The sequence below is a fragment of the Macaca mulatta genome, chromosome 4 (assembly GCF_049350105.2).
Source record: "Macaca mulatta isolate MMU2019108-1 chromosome 4, T2T-MMU8v2.0, whole genome shotgun sequence".
NCBI classification, from domain to species: Eukaryota; Metazoa; Chordata; class Mammalia; order Primates; family Cercopithecidae; genus Macaca; species Macaca mulatta.
The window spans coordinates 45,203,419-45,219,990 of record NC_133409.1 but is presented as its reverse complement, the minus strand read 5'-3'; the positions used below and the strand labels follow the sequence as shown (position 1 = coordinate 45,219,990).

Here is a 16,572-nt window from a genome sequence, read left to right as displayed (position 1 = left end):
CCGAGTTCAATTAGGTGCCACTTTGTCTCCCATCATTCCTTCTTTTCTATGTCCTTTTCCACCTTCCATATCTAATTAATGATTCCCATTTAGGAAATAAGCCAATAGCTGCCTTCTTTAACCAACCAATCCAGGTATCTCTCTCTCTAAATAGCCTCTTATGCATTCATTAATTCAAAAAACATTTCAGTGTCTCAGACAATAGGTTCATTGCAAAAATTTCAGTGGCTCCCACTGCCTCCGAAACAAGGCAATTCTCTTCACATTGCTCTTAAGGAACCTTTCCATTGCCCTTAATGGGAATCCCAAACTCTCATTTTTCTTATCTCCCGCTATTGTTCTGTATGAGGCTATACTCCAGATAAAAGGTCAGGAGGAAAAACCCAAGACAATCCACTAAAACAAGGACATACCTCTAGGTGAGATTCTGTCTCCAGCATCAGGATCTGAGCTGGTGTTGAGTCAAAGTCTTTGCAGGGCAGACACTCAGGCTCTTCCTCCTGGAGCCAAAATTTATCTTAAAAAAATGATTGGGTGGCTGGGGGCGGTGGCTCATGCCTGTAATCCCGGCAATTTGGGAGGCTGAGGTGGGTGGATCACCTGAGTTCAGGAGTTTGTGACCGGCCTGGCCAACATGGTGAAACCTCATCTCTACTAAAAATACAAAAATTAGCTGAGCATGGTGGCACACGCCAGTAATCCCAGCTACTCAGGAGGCTAAGGCACAAGAATTGCTTGAACCCTGGAGGCGGAGGTTGCAGTGAGCTGAGATTGCGCCACTGCACTCTAGCCTGGGCAACAAGCGAGATCCCCATCTCAAAAAAAAAAAAAAAAAAAATATTGGGTTTGACTCACTGACAGAATAAAGTGGCATGGATGTATAGTGAAAAACATGGACCCAGACAGTTTTTCACAGTATGGAGGGAGTTTTTTGAATGGTTGACAATCATTTGGTACAAGCACCAACTATGAAGCCACATAGATGAAGAGCCATAAACATAGTTAGAAAGACTGTAGGTAGAGGGCCATGTTCTTTGAAGTGCCCAATGTCAGGAATGTAATAGGCATCAGAGAACTTCAAATGACTCCTCACCTTATTCTAAACCAGATAACTGGGTTCCACTGTGATGAAACATCTTATACTAAATCCAGTGTCTTATCAGCAACAGCCTGAGGTGTTCTGATACCCACTGAGGACTTTACATTAGAGCAGTAATTCCCAATTTTGGCTGCATGCTAAAATTATTAGTGGAGTTTTAGAGAAAATATTATACTGAGTGCCTTTATCCAGAGACTATATTTAATTGATGCAGAGTGAGGACTGGTCACTTTATTTTATTTTTATGGCCCCAAGTAATTCTAATGTGTGATCAGGTTTAAGAACCATTGCCCTGTAGAGTGATCCTGATACTACGTGACCTGGTAAAATGGTAAACATCATACCACACCATCTTGTAAAATGGCAGACTAATACAGTAGGTCTGGGATGGGGCCCATCATTCACGTAACTAACAATTCCCCAGGTGATGCTGATACTGCTGATCCACAGATCACACTTCAGGTAACAAGGCGCCATATGACTCAAACTTCCATTATTGTTTCCTCCGCCCTCTAAATGACTTTTCCCTCCTTGTGCAGTCAAAAATGGAATCCTCCCTTTGAAAGGATATCCATATATCTTATAGTTTACTTATTCATTCAACAAATATCTGAGTCCCTACTATGTACCAGACATTGTTATAAACAGTGTCTAAAGTGGATATAACTTATCCCAATCAACTTCTTTAAAATAAAAGTCTGAATAGAATAAATTACACTATGTAAAATCAATAAACTGATACTGGCATTCTACCTTGAAAATGTGCAGATCCATGGCTGTCTTGGAAATGGCCAACAAGGCAAAGGGAAAAAGTATGGCATAGTGTGGAGATTATGCAACACAGGATAAAGAACAGAAGCCTAAGTACTGTGTATCTGAGTCTCTGTTGCCTCATTTTTAAACAAAGATGATGATAGTAGTAGCATAACAGGATTTTTGTGAGTCAATAAGAGCATGCATTTAACAGTGCTTTGTAAACAGAAATGTATTATATTATTCTCATAAACTGGCTCTTTACATTGAAATCCCGAGAAAATTTTCCAAAAGATTAACTTCTCATTTATGTGTAATTCCTTGCAAATAAGTTCTGCAAATATTTTTTTTTACCATTTAGCAGCTTTGTGAACTTAGCATAAATTTTTTAAAAGCAGAGGAAAAATCAATGATAACAAAGCTAATATATCTTTTCCTATAATAAAGACTTCATAACTACATACTCAGATTAGATATGTAGATTTTTAAGTGTATGAGCTTCAAATGAGTTCTTTATACATTTTAGAGATGCTATAATAACTTCAAAGCAGTAAGGGGAGGTAATAAAATATGCAAAGCCCTACCATATAGACAGTTTCCAAACACATACTTATGAGAAGATCATCTCTCTCAACTAAGTCACATGCATCCTATTAAGAAAAACCCTTTACAAGTGGTTTCTTTACATCTCATTCTTACAAAGAGAAGGGAATTGCCATCACACCCATCAAAAACTAGGATGCTTCTTGTTTTATAGATCATAGAAATTTTGCATGATTATTTCCCGCTCTTGAGTTGGGAAATTCTTCAACATGCCAAGTAGCAAGTTTGGGTCATTTCCCCCTTTTTTAGCCTTAGCAACAAAAACTAAACTTGAAGAAAATATTTTTAAATATCTATTTTTTAAAAATAAAAGTTAACTCTAGTTATTCATACAAAATTTCAAATTTATACTGATTTTTCTCATTGCTTTGCATACTTTGATTATATTTGTCCAATTTTTCTTCTAAAATAAACTTTGGCTTTAGCACATCTACAAATATGCCAAACAGGAAACTAGGACAAGTTCTAATGTCTATCAGGGTTTTGGCAAAAACCCTCTCATGTCCATCAGAGTTTCTGTCTGCTACTGTACAAACCCAAATGAGGACATGTGAATGCTTTTTAAAAGGTTGCTATGCTTAATCTTTAAGTTTTGATTAAATTAATACTGTTCTGCTATATTTTTTTAAAAAATACTGCTGACAAGTAAGTGTTTCATTTCCTCTTCTGTAAAAGAGTCTCAAAATAAGCAAACAAATAATATCTGAAGAATAAAAAACAGAACAAACAGCTCTGAAAAAGACAGGTGGCAATCAAAGTCGTACATATTCCTATACTATGATTAGTTTGAGAGGCATAACGTTTATCAATGAGAAACATATTTTTGATACTGATCAGATTCAAATATTCTAGAAACTTGGAATTACAAACATTTGCTTCTTTGCCTGTCAGGGGGCAGATACAGGCAGCAGCTAGAGAATAATTAGTAGAAATATGATGGCAGGGAGTAACATTAAATATTAGTTAAAATGACAGAAGTGCAAATTGTGAAAATTCAATATATGGTCAGCAGGGCATAATTGGAAAATATTTCTTAAAAGGTTAGGCTGTGACTCAAGGAAATTTAATCCAGAAATAATATCTTTTTAAAAAAATTATTTCAACATAGATCATATTCACCGCATCTTCCCAGGTCAAAATAAATTGCCCTTGTCTTCTGATGGTGAATCATAATAGTTTCACAACATGGTCTTAAAATCCACTTAAATAACAAATGGCTGAAAATAATGAATTCTAGATTTCTTCCTTTTGCCATCAGTCACCTTGAAGATGGAAAGGCAAAAGAGTCAGTAGTTGCTTATTACCTTCCATTGCATTGCATTGATATCTAGACACAGTGGGGCCAAGGAAAACAAATTGGCATGATCTTCCTGTGCTTTCTAGCACAGTATGATTTGAAACTAATGAAAAGAGCAAGTCCTTCAGACAATAAAATTGGCTATTCATTTACATGGTACTTTGGTAAGAAAGAATTGTGATCTCTGTCCACCTTGTCAAAAATATCTTTCCAGTTTATCATAACCACCACGGGCACAAGCAGTCCTTTGGGTTAAACAGAATTGTTAGGGAGTTTATTATGGCCATATGAAATGTCTCTCACTACCTGGAGTAGAATAAAATCTCTAGAAGACTCTTCTAGCTTTATCCCGTTAGCTTACAAATGTAGACTAGTGTGAGAAATTTACTAATTTTCACTTTAGTTCAATCAATACTGGCCCCGAGAACAAAAATTACAAAGCAAGGACATGTTGATTGGAGACAGAAGTAATGAGGGCATAGGTGGGCAATGACAATTATCCTGTCAGAGCCAGAGGCAAGGGTGGGGGTATCAGGTGTAGTTGGGGACACCTGTGAATGGAACAGAACATGAGTGTGGGGGTTAGGGACAGGGAACATCCCTTATTCACTCGATAATTTTTCGTAGAACCATCCCCATAATGTGCCATTTGATAATAAGGGGAGGATTGTTCAGCTTGTCTTTCCAATCAGGGGACCTCAATTATAGAAAAAGAGATGCATGGTAGCCCCTTGCCATTTATGATGGATATATTTTGAAGCATCCTTGATTTCCCAAATTTGCAAGTACTACTTTTATAACTAATCTTCTCCAAAAATGCAATAAAGTACAACTGAAAAATTTAAGCAAGCTCTTCAAAGCTCTTAATAAGTCTAAGAATATAGGGCTAATAAAATACATAAAGTTTTTTCTAACTGAAAACAATCATAAAGGATTTTTTCCCCCCACTTTCTATTCTCTTTAATTTCTGACACTGTCTTTCTATTTCCACTCCCATCTCCCATCTCCCATCTGGGTAAATTTCAACAAAGAATTCTAGTACTCAACGCTTCAGACCAGTTACTACAATGCACCCAAAAATATGGAAGAAGAGAGGATGCCTGCTGAGAGCCAACGTTGTTTGGTTGGAGAGGCTTTGTGAAGTATATTCTGATTACATCACCAATGAGAGCATATTCGTGCCTTAGCAAAATGCAAATCATCTCAAGTACTGTCAACTATGGATGTCTTATTTCTTAGGAAGAAGCAAATACATGTTGAACTTGTAAATCCCAGTCAACAGTCTACTTTATACAGATTATTAAACACTATGTGTAAACTTGCTTTTTTAAAACTTCTTGTCTCTACGCTCATTGGAGAATTGGGGAAACTGGCAGCTGATGGAGGCATCTCATTTGGGTCTTCATTTATAACAGTGTACTGTGTAACCTTTACCAACCAGAGTATTCTATGAAATAGATAATTGCTTTTGCCATAGTGTCAAATCTTCACTGAGGAGAATTTTTAGTTCCTTATTCTCTCAGTCTCCAAATAATTAGTCTGATGTTTTAAATACAGAGTCATCACTTTTTGCCTTTCTGAGTCAGTTTTTCCTTCACTGAAAATGGCAGCTGCTACTTCTTCCCTGTCATAATCTTTTCTATCTGCCTAGTATTTCAGTTTTCTCCTTAGGGTACTAATATTCACTCACCACATATCTGTACCACTTTTCTCAGTACTATGATTTCTCTACTATACTCAAACTATTTTTAAGGGGATTCTTACATACATCTCTGGCTGTGGGCAAAAAGAGAATAAGTTGAGTTCAAATTGAAGGAAGACCACCCTCACCGAGCAGAAATAACTCATTCTCTGATTGTTACCATCCAATATTCTAAAGCACCGACTCTGGTTGCAGTTGCCTAGTGTTTACTTTTTCATTATGTTATGCATATTATCATGTAGTCCAGAATAGCACTAACGAGACCAGAAAACACAGATGAACTTACTAGCAATGCCTGCATTTTAGTCTAATTAATGCCTGACTTCTGACATCTGAAGGTGAAAGTAAGGGCAAAGTATTTTCCACTAACCTAGGGCATCTTTACTTAGGAAACACAGATTAATAAAGAAAAGGCAAGTATTACACTGCCTACCACTCCCAGTCTGAGAGGTGAATTTGGGCAGAGTCATTATGCAGCTCCAACACTCTGAGTCAGCTATAGCCATCCTGAAATTGGTTTGGGTAGCCTGCAACCCAAAGAGGGAGATCTTCCGAATATAATTTACAACAAGAAATAGAGGTGATTCTAAAATGCCAGTAAGGCCAGTTGCCTTTAAATTGAACACTCCCTCAAAAGCTTCCTAGAACTAAGGATTTAAATCTTTTCTGACTGCTTCATCTATATTATCACTTCAAAATTCTTCGATATGGGATGAGTCCTGGATTAGTAATGGGTTCCTTAAGGAATACCTAACTAATAGTAAATAACTGATATTTTAATGACATACATATAACTTATAAATTTTCATTTTTATTTAAGCAAAATTCTATATATCATGCATCTTTAGGTTGAGAGGGAGAAAGTATTATCCAAATTCCATTGGTAAAAAAATTATTTTGAGTTATTGGATTAATATTTATTCTGATAAATACTCACACAATTTCAAGGTATGTCACTCTTGACCACTGAGTAGAATTATAGGATCATCCTAAAATTCCAATAGAATTTTTTACTAGTCAAAGCAGGTGTTCTAGTTTTAGAAATCAAATCATGATTTTTGGCCTCATAACGTGATTAAACAACTAAGCTAAGCTTCCCAGATTTCTGTTCTCTTTTATCAAGCTTTAAATGTATAAACATTTACATAGGCCAAATTTAGGGTTCACATCAAAGTGTCTACACGAGGTTTTGATTCAAGTAGAAACACTGAACGTGATGTATCGTTGCGATGATATTATTACTATGATATTATTTATTAAGCCACATAGTAGCTCTTTCTCTGCATGTTAGTCACCTACACCTGGACTTGACTTCACTGAGGACAAGAAGAGCGCCTTCCTCATTTCTCTCTCTGCGGCTCAGTGTGGCCCAATAATGCTTGTTAAATGAATAACCGCTGCCAACAAATGCTTGTTCAATGAATGAATCAATCAATGAAGAGGCACTGATGACATATCTTCCCCACAAAAAGCCTCTCATGACCAGAGTGCACAATTAAAAAACCAAAATAGTAGCTACCAACTTGAACTCCTGTATAAAACCAAAGGAGCCTCTTTGGGAATGGCCTTCTATCTGAAATAGCAATATAATAGTTAAACCCATTTCACCATAAGCATTTTTTTTTTCTTTTTTTTTTTGTGAGACGGTGTTTCGCTCTGTCGCCCAGGCTGGAGTGCAGTGGCGCGATCTCGGCTTACTGCAAACTCGGCCTCTGGAGTTCACACCATTCTCCTGCCTCAGCCTCCCGAGTAGCTGGGACTACAGGCACCCGCCACCACGCCCAGCTAATTTTTTTGTATTTTTAGTAGAGATGGAGTTTCACAGTGTTCGCCAGGATGGTCTCGATCTCCTGACCTAGTGATCTGCCCGCCTCGGCCTCCCAAAGTTCTGGGATTATAGGAGTGAGTCACCGCACCCAGCCCACCATAAGCATTTAATTATCCATTCTTATCTACTCACTTAGGGAGATGCTGTTCTTATTGATGATTTTACAATTAGAACAGAGTTCAGATTCATGGAAGAAAATAGGGAGAAATTTGGGCCTTTAAAAAGTAACTAACATTTTGTGCAAACCACACAAACTTCTGAGTCCTATTAAAATTACCGATAAGCAATCTTAGAAAAACATTCTCCAGTAATGGCTAACTGGGCTCTTGCAGCAAAGCAAATTGTTTTTTCTTGGCAAGCATCCCACAAGCAATAGGCAGCAAGAAATTGTTTGTGCTACACATACAAGTTCTCATGTGTATCTGCAATTCTAATGCCAAATTTGGTCCTATCTCAAAAGCCACTTTAACTGAAAAGACAACTGCCAGAGACTTTACCAGGATATTCAGTCAGGAACTCCAAGATCATCAGAAAGAATTTCCATGTACTACTGTGGCCAGTATGGAAAATCACACTGTCTGTTTTGGGAAAAGATTCCTACACATTTTCTTCTCCTTTCTCCTGGCAAGAATTTTTGTTTGGTCAAGGACATCTGGTTATCACGTAGCACACAGAAAACATACTGCTTGTCCTTCAGTAATATAAACTTAAAATAACTAAAAAGACATCAATGTCAAAAAAAAAAAAAAAAGGAAAAACAGAAGAAATGTACATTGGTGCATTGTGATGGGTCTTTGGAGGACTTGCAGTGGACAAGCCAGGTGGGCTAAGCTAGAATAGACCAGTGAAGATCAAGAAGGTGAAGCAATGTTTTGAACAAGATAGAGATATATAGTGGAACCATTGGAATTTAAGTAGTCATTTCACAGGAAAGGGGGTTCTATAGAATAACTTCTTAGGAAAGAAGAGTGTTGACACAAATAAGGAAGGTTCTATAAGTGTTCCTGAATAGATGTGGGTAAGTACCAGGTTTACACACACACACACACACACACACATACTCTCTCTCTCAGACACACACACACAAAATTTGACTGCAAGTGTGTAGTATTTTTAGAATCCATTTATGAGTTGATATGACTTTGTTGTTCCTTGAGACGTAAGAAATGGCTTTCAGCTAAGTTAAGCAAGACATAAATAACTGATTTTCAGGATTTATTACCTTGCTAGATAATACCTATATCTTAAAACTGACTGCCTTATGCATAGAAAAGAGTAAGGCAACAGAGAGAGAGTAAAGGCTGGAGAAGGGATTAGAAAGCAAGGGGGGACTGGCTTCAGGACCTCTATCACTGACCAATTACATGGGTTTCACAGGTGATCACCCAAATATGAAGTATATGGAGAATTGAGAGTTTGTGCCAAGCTGCCATTTTCTGACATCTATTAAACTTACACTACAGTAGTCCCCCCTTATCCTCCGAGGATATGTTCCAAGACCCCACGGGGATACCTGAACCTGCAGATAGTATTGAACCCTATATACACTATGCTGTTTTCTATACATACATACCTATGATAAAGTTTAATTTATAAATTAGGAAAAGTAAAAGATTGTCAACAGTAACTAATAACAAAATAGGATGATTATAACAAATACACTGTAATAAAAATTATGTGAGTGCGATCTCTCTCTCTCTTGCTCACTCTCAAAATATCTGATATTACTGTACTCACCTAATTTTGAATCCCAGTTGACCACAAGTAAATGAAACTGAGGAAAGGGGGGATACTGTATTCTGTCATTTACACATGACTCTGCTTTTTCCCTATGCAAAATTACACAAGAAAGAACTCTTTTAAAAGATTTATTTACAAATTTAATCTATTAAGTGCAGGTTTATGTGGTGATAAGGCAAAAAAATGAGAACCAGATTGTTATTCTGTGTGCAATAATTCCTGCCAAGGAAAGAAGCAAATTAAGGAAAATTATTTTGGATTTTAAAAACTGTAAAGTTTCCTTTTTATGAGTCTTCACATTATTTTAATGCTTTGGTGACATTTTCTTGTAATATTTTTAGTTTTAAGCCATGTGGATTAAAAAAAGCAAAATAGAAGACAGAAAACATATTTGAAGATAAAAGTGAGAATATTAGTATTGCTCTAAGTAACAACAAAACATTCAGATTAAAAAAGATGGGTAAAAACATTGCTGATGGTTCCTCGATATGTCATATTTTACTCTTTCTAGCTGTCCTGAAGTTGCCAAATTCTATGTTCAAATGTCCAACTTCATGGAGATACAAGCTTTTATCCATGGAAAGAAATACTCAAAAAAAATTGGTTTATAATTTATGTTGAGACTCAGACTCTGGATTTATACTTATTCCTGAATGTATTTTATTGTCAATTCATACTACCCTTATATTAGAAACCTGGAATAGAAATTGCTCATATTTATTGTCCTGCATGTACAAAATTTCTCAATGTTCACTGCTATTCAATGTAGTATCTGCTAGAGTGGGTCACTGTTTCAATCCAGCTGTATTTGCACTTTATAAACGCAATAGAATCAAATTCTATATTGAAAAAAAACTGAACTCTTTGGAATATGTCAGTAAAGAAGTAAGAGAAAAGAAAAAAAAAAACATTCCATGAGCTATATGTAGCAATAAAGAATATTTAAATACGGAAAATTTCCAAGGAATGACATCGGGTTTGGGAAGTAAGAAAAATACTGCTGAAATATCTTCAAAAGTAAATTAAACCTCTATGGGAGACTATAATGTCTAGGAAGCATAGTTGCGAACACTAATGTCCTGCATGCCATTACAGCACCGATTCAGCCTCTTTCCGCCAAAACATAGCTGATTGCTATGTTTCTTGCACTTTGTCTCCATGAGAACACTGGTTCCATTTTATAATGCAAAAAATAAAAAAATAAGATAGGTGTCTTGAGATTCACACTGTAGTAACACTCTACTAAAGATATTGGATGGATTGCTTGATTCCTGAGTGAGATGTGGTGCAAAAGTATTCCCAAGGTTTTGAATTTTCAGGGAATCACACTACCATGGTGCTGCTAACTTACTTTGTACCATAGGCCACTTAAATATTCCAGAATCTGGGGTTAAGGAGAAGTTAGACAATTAACATATTATCATTGGAGTTGCCTTGGCAAGATCTCTCTCCAGCCAACCCTAAGAGGAAGAAAGAATAAGGACTGAGCTCTTTGCTCCATGTCTGGGCCTTTTAAATCAAAACTGCTGAGGCTCCAGACAGTGAAAACTTCTTCAAAGACACAATTGTGCCCCCTTACACTAATGATTTGTGTGTACTCTCCCTACATCAGGTGGTTCCTATATAACCAGGATCTCCAAATAGGTAGGGGGAAACCCAATCTACTACTTCAGTCTAAAAAATGAGCAGAAAGTCTCAGGCATTATCATAGTAACTGTTCTTAAAATTGAAGAAAATAATAATAATAAAAAAAAGACAGGCACAGTGACATGTGCCTATAGTCCCAGCTATTTGGTATGCCTGAGGCAGGAGGGTCACTTGAGCCCAGGAGTTCAAGTTCAGCCTGGGCAACATAGCAAGTCTCTGTCTTTAAACAAACAAACAAACAACAACAAAACTCTGATGCTTTAGGAACCTGGTCTTGTAGCCCTCTGCCTCATATCCTGGCTTTCTGGCTCGGTCCCGTGTACTTACTTTGAGAAGTAGATTGTAGTATTGGTTGAGCCATATTAATTCTGGGTTTTGATCACCTGGTTGAGGTCTGATCAAGTAGCTAAAATTTACTCACCAGTTATAAGACTTCTGGAAAATTTCTTAAAGTCTCCATATTTTATTTTCTTCATCTGTGTAAGGGGTTACAAAATTGCATCTTTCTAATGGCATTTTTATGAGGTTAATTTAGTTAATATTCATGAAACTCTTAGCACAGTGTCAGAAATATGGCATGTGCTTAGTAAGTGTCATAATGAACCCCCACGCTGTGAGCTATTGAGTGTTTGAGTATCACAGTTCTGTCTTTGCCGTCCTCCTTTGTTCACTTGTGACCTTCAATGGCCGGACTAATGAATTTGGGCTTCAGTGGCCTCCAACTCTTATCCTCTGGAGACTCAAGCAGTCAAACTTGCCATAGATGGTGGAGTTCTGTTTCATTAAATTCTGTTCCAGAACACCCATCTTCTCTATTGCTTAATTGCTCCAACTAGGAAGTGACATGAGATTTTCTAAAAGGCCGCTAGAGCAAAAACAGATATATTGGTATTTGCACTTCCAAAGCATCCTCAATTATAGTTTAAAAAACAATTCCCAAGCAATGAATTTTGAAACATAAAAGACTTTCTCGGATTGTTGGATATCATTATGTAATTCTATAGTTTCTAAGTAGCCTGATCTTTAGTTCCCAATTTATCCTATGTAGAAAACCCAACTGTGGTGTACAAGCTAAAATAAAAGTCTATAAATGAAGACACAGAATCAGCTTTATGTTTAAAACATTTAAACTAACTTTGCTGTAGGAAAAAGCTTACATACTAAGAATTGAGAGTTTCTGCTGTTTCTGGAGTTATCTTTTAATCGTGTGGTTTGCTCACAACTCACAACAACAGAAAACAATTAAAAGGTCATATGAAAAAAATGAATACTCTAATAGATACAATTTAAATCTTGAACTTACAGTGAAAGACTTTGAAAGTTTTCCAGAAATGTGACATAGATAGTAAATGGCTGGTGCCATGGATTTGCAAAACAAGCTCCTAGTCTTCTGAGCCTGCTCTGAGGAAAGAGATGATTGAATACAAACAGTGGTTCACTGTGACCTCAGGAGCAGTCCCCAAGAGTTGCAGATCAACCTTTAGTCAAAAGGAAGTATTTAAAATAGGGATCAATTGGATTCTTTCTGAAATACAGGATTTAAATCAATTTCCACAAGAAAAAATGTCAGCAGTAATATGCACCAGAGAGCTGGTAGTTTAGAGCTTCCAAACAGCAAAAGATACTAAAGAACTAGGTGCACTTTGTAAACAAAAGTTTGGCATTGAGTGTGAACACACATCTCAGTTTTGTAGTCCAACCAATAAAAGGAAAATGTCACTTCTCTCTTAAAAGTCTTAACAAAAAAACCCTTCGTTTCCGAGATCGCCAATAAAGATCACAAACTAAGATCTTGGTTCTTCATTTAACCAATACAGTAAAGTAGAGAAGACCAAGGAAATTGAAAATGATTGATAGGGAGAAGGATAAGCCAGGAAAAACTTAATCCTTTTTCCTGAACCTACCTATTAATCAACTATTTCCTGATAGAATTACAAATATCCATGTTTAAATTTTGACAGTTTCACTAACAAATTAAAGGGTTCCAATTGGAACTCATAGAAAAAGCCAGCAGCAGCAAGTAGTTTATTTTTCGTAATGCAAAGATCAAATATCCTGAAATACCTTTTTGTTTACAAAGTGCACCTAGTTCTTTAGTATCTTTTGCTGTTTGGAAGCTGTAAACTACCAGCTCTCTGGTGCATATTACTGATGACATTTTTCTTGTGGGCATTGATTTTGAAATATCTTTTCAACTTGGCATGTTTTGGAAGTATTTTGCCTGCTTTACTTCAGAAAGAATAGAAAAAAAGAATTCACACAGCTTACATGAAAATGAATAAGAATGACAAGTATCCCAAAATAGAGCATGTCATTTGGTGCAAGATAAAATATACCAAAAAATGAAAGATCAACTTTTTACTCCCTTTCTATTTTTAAGCACCAACAACACAAAGTCTTGCCTTCTTTTTTCTGAGTTACCTGACCAACACATTTTGCCTTTGTCCTCCTATGATTACATACCCCCACCTTTTTTTTTCTTTTTGTAGAGATGGGGTCTCACTAGGCTGAGCTGAGATAGCCTGTCCAGACTGGTCTCAAACTCCTTGGCTCAAGTAATCCTCCTACCTCAACTCCCCAAATTTCTGTGATTACAAGTGTGAGCCACTACCCCCAGCCTGATTACATATCTTGATCACATATTTTTTTTTCTCCTAGAAAACTCAATATCCCATTCGTGTCTTCTACAACCAAAAAAAAAAAAAAAAAAAAAAAATCACTTCTTTCCTTGTGGCAAGCACATTCAGAAGCCAACACTGTGTCATGGCTACTCCCCAGCAGTTAGAGGTTCATCTGTTGACAATTGGAAAGGAGCAAGAGAGACTTCACTTAGTAGGCCTTGTTTTTCCCAGTTACTGAGTTTTGTGTACCTTAAAAATGAAAATTGCATATTCTTGGTCATAGTCTTGTCTTATATGTAGGAAGAGATCTGCAAACTATTCAGAAGATACTAAATTTAGTGAAAGATGTGAATACATTGAAGTCTTTTGAGAACAATTGAAGCTCATTCATTTACAACAGAATGGAACATCTCTGGGGTAAGGTAGAGGCAATAGAATGCAAAACTGCACCTTTCTGAGTGTGAAATATAAATGAATGGGAATCCCAATAGAGTTTATTCCTTAACCCCACTGTATTGGTAAATCATGTCCATGGTGCACTTGATGCCCTTGAAATAGTCATTAAAAGTTTCTTTTTCCCTCTGGTTCCTCTCTCTCTTTTCCCTTCCCTTCCCTTCCCTTTATTCCTGTCTTTAGTCATGTTTGGATTGATTTTCAGAATGTTTAGACTGTTTCCTCACATTGTTACCAGCTCATTACCACAGAATTACACTTCACAAACAAGAGCTGGCTGGAGAGCTAACTTGGCTTAGCTGTCCTATCTGAGGGAATAATAATAATAATAATAATTATTATTATTATTATTATTATTAGAGACAGAGTCTTGCTCTGTCATCCAGGCTGGAGTGCCCTGGCGCTATCTCAGCTCACTGCAACCTCTGTCTCCCAGATTCAAGCGATTCTTCTGCTTCAGCTTCCCGAGTAGCTGGGATTACAGGCACCTGCCACCACGCCCGGCTAATTTTTGTATTTTTAGTAGAGACGGGGTTTCACCATGTTGGTCAGGATGGTCTTGATCTCCTGACCTCGTGATCCACCTGCCTTAGCCTCCCAAAGGGCTGGGATTACAGGCATGAACCAATGCACGCGGCGGGAATTATTAAATGGATGTATTTCTTCCTTTTTGAAAAGACAAGCACAATCTGATCAGCGGGCAGGCAGGGCCACTGCCTGTTCTCTTTTCAGTGCTTGTGGCCTTTGCTCTCACAGAGTCACTCACTGATGAAGTAAATAGCAGCAGTGGTGTTTTTCTGCTAGGAACCAAGATCCCCCGTGTGCTTTGCTGCAAGAACACATCCTTCACAGCTGTATTGTAATGATTTTACCATTTCTGCTGTTGTTACATGTACTAACAACTAGAAGTCTACATTTCACAATGATGTTAAGCACTGAACTTTACATACACACACACACACACACACACACACAATAAAGAGTTATCAACACATCCTCTTTTACTGAGAAAAGCTAAATGCTTTCCTCAGTATTTCAGCTATGGAATATATATACACACACACACATATATATAATGTGTGTGCATATATAATTACCATATATTCCATATATATGGGGTGTATATATACACATATATAATAGATATGGAAATATATATATATATTCCATGATTCTTGATGTAGTGTTGCTTCCCTGATCGGATAACTTTGATTAGGCAAAATGTCTAAAACCACTTAGATAAATAATAGTTTAGAGGTATATATACAACATGAAAATGATGAAAGTAGTGAGCATTGCATATTTGGAAAATCATTCAATAAGAAATTCTTTCTGTGCATATATTTAGCAGCACATATTTAGAGTTTAAAGGGAGAAAATAGAGCACTTAAAAAGTTTATAAGCGTCTCATCTGTTTTCTCTGTCTGGTAGTCTGTTTTTGATATTATTATCAGTGAACTTTTGACAAGAGACTGTGATGTCATCAGTGAATATTTAAAAACAAAAACAAAAAAACTAGACTCCAGCAAATCTATTTGTCCCTCTCAGAGAATTTCAGCAGATCAGAAAATCTTTAATTTGTGAGATACTTTTTTTCAATAAATTATCTTTTGTTACTTTCTTTGTTTTACATTTTATTGATTTTATCAGACGGGAAAAAATTTTCTATGTTTACCTACTAGAATATCCCATGGAATGCTTTTTTTTTTTTTTTTTTTTTTGAGACGATGTCTCGCTCTGTCCTCCAGGCTGGAGTGCAGTGGCCGGATCTCAGCTCACTGCAAGCTCCGCCTCCCGGGTTCACACCATTCTCCTGCCTCAGCCTCCCAAGTAGCTGGGACTACAGGAGCCCGCCACCACGCCCGGCTAGTTTTTTGTATTTTTTTTAGTAGAGACGGGGTTTCAGCGTGTTAGCCAGGATGGTCTCGATCTCCTGACCTCATGATCCGCCCGTCTCGGCCTCCCAAAGTGCTGGGATTACAGGCTTGAGCCACTGCATCCGGCCAGAATGCTTCTTTTAAAGACATAGAACAAATATGCAAAATGAGAGTAAATTATGGTGTCGTTATTGCCTATTCCAAAAGTATTATGGAAATACTGGGATAAATGTCAGAGAAGGCAGGCCCAAGGATGAGAACATAAGGAGAATGACTTAACTTAGCATTTTTACCTCTATTAGAATCATTGTATACCAAGATATTTTTCACTTTCTACCCTATCTATGATCCTTAGTCATATGTGGCCATATCTAGAAATCCAGAGTTCAACCTATATTACTAATCATGCTTCTTCTAAATCAACTCCCTACCCTAATAACTAACAGAATATTTTCCCCTCCTCACTCATTCCCAGCCCTCATTAGCAATTCCTTCTCCTGGGCTTCATTTATCATAAATCGCATCAGTTTGACCAGACATCTGTTCTCTTATGAGTGTTAAAGCTTCCATGTCTAATGTTCCTTCCAGAAAAGGCAAGGATCTTACATGCTCTTGACTTCCATGATGAAAGTGCATGGGTAATCTAAAATACACATTATCAAGAATGTGTGATAGCATAAGTGAGCCAAATGTGCCCTGAAGCCCTGAACCAAGCCAGGAGGCTGTAGAGCTCAGTTCCTTCCCCCATGTCAATGAGTTGGAAGAACAGCATCTGGCTTGGCTTATTGACCACGGAGGGGTAGAACATGCCATGAAACATAGAGGTCAAAATTCCCAAGGCTGGCATCAGGATGATGATAGGGATACTGCTGATGTTCAGACGATTTCTGTTTACCACAGTAACTGGCTGTTCCTAGGCTAGACGAAGCCAGGATTAAAATACAGCCAGAGA

At 37.1% G+C, this 16,572-nt stretch overlaps 1 long non-coding RNA gene across 1 annotated transcript in view; it reads right to left on the bottom strand.

Annotated features, from left to right (window-relative positions):
• LOC106998098 (uncharacterized) overlaps nt 1–16,572 on the bottom strand; it is a 120,317-nt gene that overhangs the window by 19,056 nt on the left and 84,689 nt on the right. The window contains exons 2-3 of the long non-coding RNA XR_001444435.3: nt 11,091–11,534; nt 10,679–10,683 (exon numbers count right to left, since the gene is read on the bottom strand). This is a non-coding gene — a long non-coding RNA (uncharacterized LOC106998098). The remainder of the gene's footprint in view (nt 1–10,678; nt 10,684–11,090; nt 11,535–16,572) is intronic.